Below are 11,957 nucleotides of genomic sequence, written 5' to 3' on the forward strand. Positions count from 1 at the left end.
TGCAGCACAGACTGCAAAAGACCCCCAAACAACCCAAACCAAAACCAGCATGTTTAAGCCACACATATGAGTAAGACAGCATGTTTTGTTCATGTCATCATTTTGTCATTACTTTGAAGTCATCAGTGCCCCTAAAAAAATAGTGAAAAACAAATCATCCAGACCCAACAGCGAGATGCGAGTATTGCCTGATTAGGGACAATCTTATAACAAAGCATAAATAAGACAGAAAAGAGCTACAAAGAATTCCCATTGATACTGCCAACAGCTCAGCTCAAATCACCTTTGTATCCCATGTAGATAAAGAAATAATTATTAAGGATCTCATCTTTACATAGAGTGCAGCTGCATCCTCTTTTATCATCAGCTACATATGCAAACACTCATTATTTTGACAATCCTACCTTCAAGATGTTATCATATTTTCCTTCTGAAAAGAACTGAATAATATCTAATAATACAAAGGATACGGGTTTCCAAACAAGGTTTTAAAGGAAATGCATATATTGATTGAAATTGTAGTGCCTATAGCTGCAGCAAATGTCTTATAATTCATATTTATAATTTCTAAGTAATTGACAGCATAGTTTGACCGGGATCATGATGCTTTGTCTATTGGGTCCACAACTGTATCCCTTTTGAAAAAGTCAGTGACAGCTTTTTAGGTGGAGACAAAGAGAAAACAACCACTCTGAGATCAAAAGGCTAGCATAAGCCTTCTTTGCAATGCACAGAAATGAATCACAGGTCAGCTTTGGCCATGTTTGATCTCCACACCTCCCACCTACTTCAGGGCCACCATTCACCTCCTCGCCTCAGTCAAAGCCATCCTGTTTGGCAAGTGGCTGAACCCACTAGATTCATCCACCTCACGGCATATAAAGGTGAGCAAATGGAAATGTTTGATGAAAAAGAAGCACATTCGAAAAACAGTGCAAAAAGAGTGGTCACAGAACAGTCACCCTGGCCTTCCTAACACACACATCAAGTTGCACAGGGGACAGCGAAAATTCCAAACCAACCCACAGAAGGGGTTACAGTTACATCTAAACATAAAGCTGATCAGCGAAGCCTGATCCTACAAACATGCATGCATGCTATTGGCTTTAGATATACAAGGCGCTCCCACATTCCTAGTGAGGTAACTCATGCATTAAATTAAACACATATATATATAATGTGTATTAGAACATGTCTTTTCCTTAAGATTCCCTTCTGAGGGCTTTTGGAAGGTGACAGATTTTGAAATCTCAAATAACTTGATATGATTGATTAGTAAGTCCTCAAAAAAATCCTCCAATTCTTTCTCAAAGGGCCTCCATCCTCAAAGCAGAATTAACAGTTTTTCCTCTGAGTTCTGTGCTCTAAAAATGGGCTTTCAACCTCTCTGCATATTACTTTATCTCCACCTCTCTCTAGACAATATATTCCAAGATTTATCAAGTTCACTGAATGTGCTTTTTTTATTTAAGTCCCCAATATTTCTATGTTTAGGGAAATTTGGCCTAATGGTTAGTCTGTAAGAACATGTTTATAAAATACGTTAAATTTCACATTAAAAGCCCATTTGGACACATTAGCCTTTATTGGTGCTACACAACGAATAAACATTTAACATTGAATCTCTCAATAAGCATCGAACACTTCTTCCTGACTATTACCTAACTCAATACCAAGTTCAACTCGATATGTGAAATATTCCTACCCAGGAGCATCACTTAACACTTAGATCTAGTGCATCTAATTTTCCACCCCCTGGTCTGTTCATTCAATTTATCAGAAATTACACTGTAAAGCAACTACAATCATCTGCATTTAAACAATCTCTTTACTTTAGTATCACTTGAAATATTTATTGCCTTACATGTTTTTAACTGAATCAATAATTAAAATATTCAAGAGAATGATCCCAACAAAGAAAGGAAAAGGATTCCACTCTTCAACAGTCCCCCAAAATGAACTTTCCATGCCCTGCTATTTTGGTTACTTATCAGTATGAAAAATATTATGCATCCACTCTATATTCAGACAGGCTATAAAAGCTGATGCATGAAACTTTGGTAAAAAAAGAAAAAGTCTTATTGAAATGGAGAAATAGTAAATCTTGCCTTTTCTTCCATTCATGCAAAGAGGTAATCTTATTTGCTTAACATGAGTCACCTTTCAGAAATCCGTGCTTGCTCGTGCCCTTTAAGTTACAATTTTCTAAGTATATCCTTTGGCAACCGTGAATTAATATTCTCTGCTAACATACTGAAAATATTACACTTAACAGGACTCTAATTTTCATCCTTTCATGGAATCTCTTTAAGAACAGTATCTTAATTCACAGTTTTCAGTCTCCTGGAGACTTTTGTATCAAATATGCATTGAAAAATGATAATGGCATCAACAGTTTATTTTCACTGCCAAATATGAAGCATATGCATAGTCTGTTTCTATTCACTTAATTTTCATTTACCTTAACATTTGCTTACTGGCACTTCTTTAAATATTTGATTTAATGCTTTTCTACTTTAGTAGTGTTTCACAAAATATCAAAAAATTAAAAAACCTCCCAGCAACTCTCCCCATGACTTGAGAGAACACAATAAAGAGACCATTTATAAACACGGTTATCATCATTAAAATCTGTGGTAGTATCTTCAATATGACACATTCCACTGGCTCACACCAGATATACCAGGCTACATTGAGCCCTGACCTGGGCTCTTGCCTGGAGTTAGGGGGAAGAAACGAGAACACCTGTAGCAAATTTTTTCCAGGCTATCAGGGTATTCTTTTTGCATCCAAAAAATGCTGCTGAAGGATTTCTGACACTTCATTTTCTATTCATTCATGCCAGTTTTTAAGCACTTATCTGAGTGCCAGCTATATCCTCCTCTACATCCTTGCGTTTAACCCTTAGTTTTAATTTAAAGATGGATCGTGTGCTTCTGTCTTCATTTTACTAGGCTAAACAAGTAGGTTGTACTATATAACGCACCCATTTCTTCTTATATGATGGATTCACTGTCCATTTAATCATTGTAATTGTACTTCTTTCCATCTGTTCTCATTTAAGTTCATTTTTCTTGAACAAGAATGACCAGATTGTACCTACTATTCTAAATAAGATTAATGCCTTCAGTGGCTCTCATTCCTCACTATTTCTGTTGGAAATACTTACATGATCTTAATGGACTGCATTTGCCCTTTTTTTTTTTTTTTTTTTTAGTGTATCACACAGCTGCAGAATTGAATTGCCGGAATAATTCAGTACAATTTACAACTGAAACCTCTCCCAACATCTTAATATCAAGATCTACTCATAAAAACTTTTACTTATGAATTCTGAACTTACTGTGAAATGTCCTTTGATACAATCACGTATCAGTGTTACACTAGGCATCGACTTCCATGAGTTTTGAAACTTCAGTGATATGTGCTATACAATATCTCCTTTCAGAGCTTATTTTACATTTAAACCGATGAAGTCTGAAATCCACCATGAAAGAAAGGGAAATAATGGCCTTCATAGCAGAAATTGGGATCATTATATCTCACCTTTTCCCCTCCCCACAACTTCTATTAGTTTTCTTCACTTTTGCCCCAACATCCAGCAGCATACTCTCAGAAAACTAAAGGCAAAGCAATAAGACTCTGTTACTGCTACATGCATTCACAGAAATTTCATTAAGTCAGAGACCAAGTGAAAGGCAGGTAAATATTCTACTTTCTTCTCTCTATTCTCTCCTTTATTACTATTTTTTTCTAACTAATTAGAACACAAGCAGTACCACCAACTTTGTAGTGAGAATAGCAAGAGCTGTCATCCTCATAGAATCATCATAGAATGGTTTGAACACTGCCAGGGATGGAGCATTTACCACTTCTTTAGGCAACCTGTTCCAGTGGCTCACCACCCTTACAGTAAAGAACTTCCTTATATCTAACCTGAACTTCTCCTGATTTAATTTAAACCCATCTGCCATCAGAAACCTGTTGATATTTGATTCGTGATACGCAGATAGCAAAAATGAAAGCTACAGATTAAAAGCTTCTTAATTTGTTTAATTCAATAAGCAACTTGTTAGAAATTTCAGGCACAAATATATAGTGAAAACCCAAGCACAGAATTAAGGCCTTTAAATAGTGAAATTTTGAAAGAAAAGATAAATACTTTCATTATGAGAGCCAACTATATTTTAGCAATTAAGGAAAACTTTTGTTCTATTACCACTGAATAAATTACATTTTTAAAGGAATCATCAGAAGTGAATCAACATCATTAAAGAGTCATTCTCTCTATAGGATATTATACCCATATCTTAAAATCTCAGTACTTTCACTTATTTGCCATTTATGTTTATACTAAGAAAATATTGGAAGATCACAAAGGCATTTCAGATCCTACTCTATGAAGCCATAGTCCATTATGGTCCACTCCCTATGAAGAATAGGGACTCCCCTATGATATGGCAAGAAAATATTAATATGGTAGTGTTGTAAAAGAACAAAAGTGTACTGTTGTATAGTATCATTAAGTTACTCAATTTGGCTATTTCTGGAATGTAATAATATAAAGAAATTAGTACTATTTTTATCTCTGTTTTTACTGCAATAAAGAAGGAATTGGATACACATTACTAAAACTTGCTAGACTACCTCATGTTATGAGAAAGCTTTAGCACAAAATAATTAAGAGCATCTAATCAAAAAGTATCACTCAGAAATCATGCATAGCTTCTATCCTAGCAAAGCCTGGCTCACAACTCTAGGACTGCATAAGCTCCTTGCTGGTCTGTAATTTACATAAACACAAAACCCATGAAACTGTTCCAAGTACTTTTCCAAATACATGTCTGAACAACTGACATCCCTAATCACAAAAGGAGAGAAGGCTAAAGTAAAAGGCAGTGATATGTTCAATCAGGAAGCGAATTTTCATTCATTCGCATACAATTTGCAAATTTAATGTTCTGCAATAGAGTTCACCTTTTGATAGGGTAAAAATGTATTTTTTTTGAAACCTGACAAGGAAATAACTCACAGGAAACCTTATTCTATAGGATTTATCTTAAGAAATCTTGTTGTACAATTCAAACATGTGACATGGTCCCCAGCCTCCATTTTAATGTTTTGTCATTTTGGCAGGGTTTTTCATATCCTCATAGGAAAAATAAGTAGCCCAGAATTTCTGTTTCCTGTAGACATTAAAATTCACCTAAAGACTGCAATAAAAACTAAACTTACACCTTAGCCTAACATCTCAAAGATCCTGCTTTTCCTACCTCTATCCTGCTCTAGCTTTCACACTGCAGTACTTTAAGTATAAAGAGAATATTTCAACTTAGAATTTCTTAGTATCAAGTTTAAATTCGTCTATTAGCAAAGGAAAGTACTTGCATAACAGATGTATTGAGATTAAAAAGTACTGATTTCTGGATGAAGAAACTACAATTTATGAGACTTCTTAAGCTAAAATCTGTTTCACTCACAGGAAGACAGGACCAGCTTCTGCTTCCTCAGCTTCTAACTGGATGCAGCAAGATAGTTCTAGCATGGGCTTTCTTCTCCTAGAACACATATAGATAACTGTGAAGGAATCTCAATTGACTTTGCTCAGGCACTTTTCATCACTTAATGATGATTCACAGTCATTCAGCACAGCTGATGTCTTCGGGAAATCAGCAGCTCTTCCACAGAATGCTGCTTCGAATGCAAAGTAGTATTTGTGAGTTTAGGATTTACTTGTACCATGTAGTAACATTTTTTCTATGAGGGTGACTTAAATTGTTTGGGTAGATATGGAGTACTAAGAAGTAGGCTCTCTTGTTTCAAAGAACTTTTCCTTTATTTGACAAGACAGCATTAATAATTTCACTGGAAAAAAACCTACTGTATGGAACCATTTTAATTTAATAAATCCATCATACATCAATAGAATTAGCATACACACATCATCCTTTATAAAAATTGCTATCAAGTGACACATTACAAACTTTTAAACACTTTTTTTGAGTTTAACATCAATGCAGCTGAATGCCACTTACAGTTTGAGATGAGATGCATGTATACATGCATGAGGTACAAACCCAGAACTCTGCACACAACAACCCCCTACCTATTGTAACATATATGCAGTGGGTATAAAGTGCATTTGGAGATTAATGTTATCTCTGACTTTTTCTTCGCTGATGAGTGGTATACAAGAGGGTAGAACTCAAGAGCCTCTGGCCAAGTCTATGCCCCCAGAGCCAACAGCTCTAAGAGGAGCATTTCAGCCAGAAAATAAAAATCTACATCCCACCTATACCACCCCAAGCTCATCTGAAAACCTGAGGAATGAAAACCTGTCTTATATTTCCCTCTATATACAATAACAAGTAGAGAGACTCGATTCCATAACCATGACCTAAGCAGAAATCTCTCAAAATCATGGATTCAAAGAATCACAGAACACCAGGCTGCAAGGGAACTCAAGGATCATCTGGTCCAGCCTTTCTTGATAAAACCACAGCCTAAGACTGGCCAGCACACTGACTCTTAAGAGTGTCTAAGGTTGGGGAGAAGGTAAGAAAGGAGCTGAAATGAAAACTAATGTATCAGGTAATGGAGATAACCTGTCCTTATTTGACTTTGTCTGTTTGGGATGTTTTCTATTAGTGATTTTTAGTCTTTGATGGTGCAAGTATACCTGTTTTCTCAGGATACATAATTATATTAGCATTGGAAAAATAGAGAGTGCACTGCCTAGAGCATAATGAGAAAGCCTATTTTAAATTGTGCAGGAGCCCATAAAGAAAATAGTGGTAAACTTATTTTTAGTAGCGATATTAGCCGTCACTGGAATGCACAATCTGATTTCCTCCGGTTTTAACAGTTAACTAAAATTAATAACCATTCTAAAAATCAAAACCCACAGTTTATTCAATTAAACTCTACACATAAAAAAATATCCATCAGCTCTCGGCAGCATGAATTTGGATTGGAAGCAGAACAAATGCAGTATTTCAGATGCTGGCAGGCTATTCTTTGGGCACATGAGAGCAAGCAGCACACTAAAAAGTATTTCAATTTTAACTACTAGACTGGATTGAAGCCCAAGTAGCTGAGGGAATCCCTTACACATGAATAGGCCCATTGCACTTCAGGAGAAGTCAGTGACATATGTACTCCTGAGTCACTAGGAGAATAACTTTGATGAGGACAGATAGCAGGAAAGTTGGTTTCTGTATAGGAAACTGAAATAATGTATTGCCTCATCCTCTGATACAAGGAGACAGAAGCACATGATAGTCTTTGGTTTAAAATAAGGAAAAACCATAAAAAAACCTTGTTTTCTTTCTCTGAATTTTTGCATCGTATTAAGAAAAAGGACATGAGATATTTCACATGGCAATCTGGAACAATGCTCCACAAGCTCTCTCTGCTTGACAGGTGTAATAAGCAGAGCTGAGCAGACTAAAATACAGACTAGTAAGATCTAGATCTAGATAATCAAGTCACCTGCTGATTCAATTTGATAAATCTGTCTCCGGGGTTCAGCAGCAGCAGTCATTTTTTCTCCTTCTTGGTAGCTGGTGCAGTGCTGTGTTTTTCACTTTCGGCCTGGGAATGGTGCTGATAACACTGATGTTTTTAGTTACTGCTCAAATGTTTGGTCTGGCCAAGGAATTTTCTGAGCCTCATGCTCTGCCAGGGAGGAGGGGAAGCTGGGAGGAGGCAGAGACAGGACACCTGACCCAAACTGACCAAAGAGGTATTCCATACCACAGCACGTCATGCCCAGGATGTAACTGAGAGTGAGCCGGAAGGGCTAGGACTGCAGGGTTGGACTAGGTATCGGGCAGTGCTTGGTTGGGCTGGAGGGGGGTGCGTTACTGGTTGGCGGATGGTGAGGTGTTGTATTCTCTTCCCTTGTTATTTCCTTCATCATTATTATTGGTGGCAGCAGTAGTGATCTGTGTTATACCTTAGTTACTGGACTGTTCTTATCTCAACCCATGGGAGTTGCATTCTTTTGATTCTCCTTCCCATCCCTCCAGGAGCAGGGGGAGGGCAAAAAGGGGGGGAGTGAGAGAGCGACTGTGTGATTTACGGCTGACTTTGTTTAAACCACACCAGTCTGTTAAATATATTTTAGATGATTAAGGAGCTTCCTGGGTGACATAAATGGATTTTATTTAGCACAGTACTAGTAGCTGGCCACATTTTGGAAGTATCATGAGAAGTACGAAGTATAGGCTATATTTGAAGAAAGAATTATTCCTCTTGCTCTTTTCCTTTCAAACTGGCTGTAAAAGAAATCAGAGGGGAGGTCTGTGGCATATCACATACTTCTGATACAAGTGTTTAAGTACTAAGTGTTCAAGGCCAGGTTGGATGGCGCTCTGAGGAACCTAGCCTATTGGAATGTGTCCCTGCCCATGGCAGGGGGTTGGAACTGGATGGTCTTTAAGGTTCCTTCAAACCCAAACCATTCTATGATTCACGCAGTTATTTGCACAGAAAGCTGGTGATAGATTAGAAATGTAAGGAAATTTATAAATATAGATTTATAGTTTGTGGGTAATTAAACAAGATTTATTTTTTTTAATAATATTTTCTAATGAGAGAAAAGGTAAATTATTTCTCGGTGGCTAGCCCTTTCCTGTGCTGTTGTAGTGGAGGGAGCTGTACCTACTTCCTGTTTATACCAACATCAGTGATAATTCACCAAAAGCTTTGTTCTTTCCCTCTGTATCTGTGAAACTTTCTGAAGTCTGAGTAGCAATGTTAACCCAGTAGTATAATTACAGAATTGTTCTTTGCCATGATATATTCCATGTTCTTTTAATAGCAGAACTAGAATATGCACTTAAACAAGTTGATTGTAAAAATTATGTCAGTTTTATTACAGAGTGTCTTTCACATGATTATGAAAGAGTTGATTAGTTCTGTTTTTTATCCAAAGACTGTGTCTGGTGTCTTTTATGTGAGAACATAAATATATTTAATGTATTTAATCTCACAGTAGTCCTCGAAGTAGCAAAAAATTAACACTGCTTCTTGGATAGCAAGCCAAAGGACAGAAGTGTTAACATCAATTTGGTCCAGGTTCTCACAGAGCATGATTAGCATTGTAGGTACCCGAATGCAGTCTTGCAAAGTCCTAACCTAATGCACTGACAGCATTTTTGCCTTTCGGGCTCCATGATAACACAAAGGCATTAGAAAGAAAGCAGCATAAAATCTTTTATAATGTTCTTTCAGGAAAAGTACATTGCATTTTGAAGAAGGATGTGGGTTACTACTTTTTATGAAGATGACCCTTTCAAATTTTCTTCATTTGTGGATGTTATTGTAAAAAATGTATTGTTATCAGTCGTAAAGCATGTTACTTTTGGCCACACTGACTTTGCCTCAGAAAAATCACTAGGAAGCTCTAAAAAAGCTTGATTATCTTCTTTAATTTTCCTGCTTAAAAGGACTTCAGCCCCTCTGTGCTCACAGCCTACTGAAGTACACTTGCTACAAGTCACATGAAGAACTATTTTCCCTCCCCACCCCTGCCTTGCAAGTATGTACTCTTGGTGCATCAGTCTCAGCACCACAGACAGGTGGGTCTGAAGAGAATCACCAAACCAACATTATGAAACACAGGTAGGAACTATCTTTCTCTTACTTTTTGAGCAGCTCCTAGGAAAGCATAGCCAATTCAACAGCATGTTGCAGCTGGGGGCAACAGTGCTGAGATGGGTTGTGGCCAACACTCAATGGCAACAGGAGCTGAGCAATGGAAGGCAACACAACTTGCCCACACCAGTGAAGAGGGAAGATTCTGAGTCCTGTATTTCCTTTTCACGTCTAGAAAATCTCATCTGAGCATGTGCAGAAACTTTTCAAAGGCTTAGTAATTTCACCAAGTATGGATGGATTTTCATAGAAATGGCAAAATACACATTTCTGACACAAAGAGTTCCCTCCTCCTGCCAGATTTCAAGTCTCTGCTTTGTAAAATGTAAATCAAAGTGGAGTCAGACCTTCCATTTTCAGAATCTCTTTGAATTTGCCTTGACAGTTTCCTACCCTTTAATGAAATAAAAATGAATCATCTGAGAACTCCTGACCTATACTGCAAGTTTGTTTTGGTTATTAGCTGTTTTCAAGATAACTGGGTTTTGTTTTCTTCAAGCAGCCAGTCTGTCAAAATTAAGACACCCTTTTTCCAGTAGTATTAATGTGAACATTTCTTGGAGAACATTTAGAAACGGGAAAAAGAAACCTTCCTACAGCTTTTGTGACAGGCTGCTCTCACAATACACTTTTGAGCAAATTAAAAGTCAAATCCTTAAGGAAAAAAAACCCTGCGTTCACAAAAGGGCATATTTATGAAAGCACAGGCACTCTAAGAAGCTTAAATGAAGTGTATATTCATTATGGATAAAGAAAATCTGCCCATACATACATTGATAAATTAATTCAGAAGGCAAGAGAAAGGGACAGGAAGCAAAGTCTCTCTGCTTTGAAATAAAACATATGGCATAAATAGGCTTGCAAAGGAAAGTGCATGTACGGGGAGGGGGGTAAGAAATTCAAGCAATATAAACAAGTGGAAGTAGACAAATAAGATACAAGATAATGGAATAGATAGAGACACTCAAATACCAAGATGCTCACTCAAGGGACAAGATTTTCTTATTTGGGATATAAAATTGCAAAAGCATTTTCTGTGGTTTTATTTTGTATTGATATTAACTCAAATGAATTAAAACACTACTAAAAGGGAACAGTTAATTGAAGAAAGGAGTGCTGTTTATTTCCACGTTGTAGCATCATGCTCTTTGGCTTTAGGGAAAATTTTGAAGAGTCCAGATTTCTTCTAGGTTTGGGAATATGACCAAACAATAAAAAGGTTTACTTCTAGCACTCAACACTTTTGAACCACTGAACAACATTAATATTTAATGTATGAAATCGATAAATTCTGTTAGAGATCCAAGGGAGGCAGAGGTCATGTTATCTGCTAAAGACTACATAGTAATGTGGAAGCCACAAATTTGTTTATTTTTGAGACATGGGGTTAGGAAGTTTGGGTTTTTTTATTATTGTTTGAATATTTTAAGTTTTATATTTTAGCTCTTGGGGTGGGTCCACTCATTTTCCTTTGGCCTTTAACGTAAATCTGTCATAGAGGTATTTGTAAAAAAATTATTATTAGAAGTCAACCCAAGACTGCTGAATCTTACTCCTTCTGTCATGTATCATACTTCAGAATAAACCTCAACCTCCCTGCTCTTATTTCTTTTCTTCCCTTCTCCTCTCTTCCAATTCAAAACCAGGAATAATTGAACATGCTTTATATTCCTGTTCCTCTTCCTTTCATACCAACTTATTTATACTGTTAATATCCTCATACACTGTATTTTCTTCCATAATAATCATAATTTCATTCTTTTATCCTGATACAGTTAAGTACTAGAGCTCCTGTTAAAGTTAATGGATGCCTTGCCATTAACTTCGATGAGGGAAAGATTAGCCTCTAACCTGTCTACCCTGTTTATTTCTTTCAGGAGAGAATTCAACTCTTAACTCGTTATTCCTTATTTATATAGGTACTTCATGGATATGATATATTCCCTCCATTTTCTTTCCAAGTGCTCTCCTTGTTTCTTTCTCCATATTATAAATATTTCTATTTTTTATTACTTTTTTAAGTTTTCAAAATGTATATGTGAAAACACTTAAGCACATTCGTGCCACAATTGTTCATTTCTCTTGGGTCACACAGGGACACAGAAAAAACTTCTCTGCTAACAGGAGACAGCTCCATTAACTTCTAGGGAATTGCACAGGTACAACCAAGGGCGAAATTTTAGGCTTTAACAGTGCTGGAAGCCACAATAGAGTACTTTATAGGAAATATAGCATAGCAACAGGTAACATTAAAGCACAGCTTCCCTATCTCTTATTGTGTGTATCCATAGCAAGTA

General features: G+C 36.7%; 1 protein-coding gene across 1 annotated transcript in view; it reads right to left on the minus strand.

Moving 5' to 3' along the window:
• TENM1 (teneurin transmembrane protein 1) overlaps window positions 1-5,546 on the minus strand; it is a 363,157-nt gene extending 357,611 nt beyond the window's left edge. The window contains exon 1 of the mRNA XM_061358101.1: window positions 5,481-5,546. The gene's annotated coding sequence lies outside the window, so the exon portion shown is untranslated. The remainder of the gene's footprint in view (window positions 1-5,480) is intronic.
• Window positions 5,547-11,957: the final 6,411 nt, after the last annotated feature.

Source organism: Neopsephotus bourkii, unplaced genomic scaffold (genome assembly GCF_033783945.1).
Source record: "Neopsephotus bourkii isolate Nb327-2 ecotype Australia unplaced genomic scaffold, CSIRO-AGI_Nbou_v1 NB_936, whole genome shotgun sequence".
Lineage (NCBI taxonomy): Eukaryota > Metazoa > Chordata > Aves > Psittaciformes > Psittacidae > Neopsephotus > Neopsephotus bourkii.